The following is a 1,027-nucleotide window of genomic DNA, read 5'->3' on the forward strand; positions in this document are numbered from 1 at the left end:
GGAGATAATAACATGCACAAAAACAAGACAGAGCAAAACCAAGCAACAATATAAAAAAAACAACAACAAAACAAAGCACAACAATAAAGAAAAGTTTGTAGTTAGTTAGTTCAAGGATTGTTTGTTGGCCTTTAGGAGTGTTTTCCAGTCCAGTCTGTTGGGGCACCACACCCTGGCCCCAAGGTCCACCTTCAGCATTCCCTGGGGACCTTGCTGCTCCTTTCCCTTGCTGTTCTGTTGCACCCCCTTAGTGTTTTGCCTCGGTGTGGTGGGATCAGATGGGGTGCAATTCCCCCACTGTGTCTCTGGTGTTGTCCCTGTAGCGCTATGGGTCAATGAGAAACGCCATGTCTCTGTGGTCCTCTCTGTGAACTGGCTGCTCTAATTGGGATCATTGTCAAGGCCTGGTGGGCCAGGATGTACTCCACTCTCTCCTCCTCCCCCTTCATCTGCTCCCATGTCCTCCAGTCAGATATGTCCCTCTCTCGGAGCTGCAGATTCAATGCCGTCCTTTGGAATAAATCCTTCTGTGGGGAGGGAGGGGCAGGTGTCTATGTAGTAGTTGGGATTGGGGCCGGCCCCTCAGACCTCCCCACTGGTTCCCTACTCCATGAAGGCATGTTGCATTCACATCTTGGAGCACTGGGTTGAAGTCTGGTCCCTCTTTCCCTGTGGAGATATAAACAGTACCCTACCCATGGGTGTGTTAGTGCCCTGTGCCCCCACTACCCATTTCTTTTTTATTATTATTTTTCCTTTACCCACCTCCTTTTTAGTTGTCTACCATATGTATGCCTGTATTCTTTCTGGTCCCTGCCATACTAGCTGCTCCTGACCCCAGGAATGTTTGTATACAGTAGCTTTTCCTCTATGTCCCTTTTGCATTTTTTTTTAAGCTTACCTCACCAGACTCATGTTGTACTTGCCCTTTTGTGCTTAGCTTACTTCGCTTAGCATGATTTCCTCCAGTTCTTCGCATGAAGCGATGTGCTTCATATGTTTTATCGCTGCTTTTTACCAATGTGTA

At 47.5% G+C, this 1,027-nt stretch overlaps 1 protein-coding gene across 1 annotated transcript in view; it reads left to right on the top strand.

Annotated features, from left to right (window-relative positions):
• Nucleotides 1-1,027, top strand: part of CUNH14orf39 (chromosome unknown C14orf39 homolog) — a 56,581-nt gene that overhangs the window by 54,489 nt on the left and 1,065 nt on the right. The gene's annotated exons all lie outside the window — the stretch shown is intronic.

The sequence above is a fragment of the Echinops telfairi genome, unplaced genomic scaffold (genome assembly GCF_000313985.2).
Source record: "Echinops telfairi isolate 266 unplaced genomic scaffold, ASM31398v2 ScPeMD7_18;HRSCAF=68, whole genome shotgun sequence".
In the NCBI taxonomy this organism is placed as follows: Eukaryota; Metazoa; Chordata; class Mammalia; order Afrosoricida; family Tenrecidae; genus Echinops; species Echinops telfairi.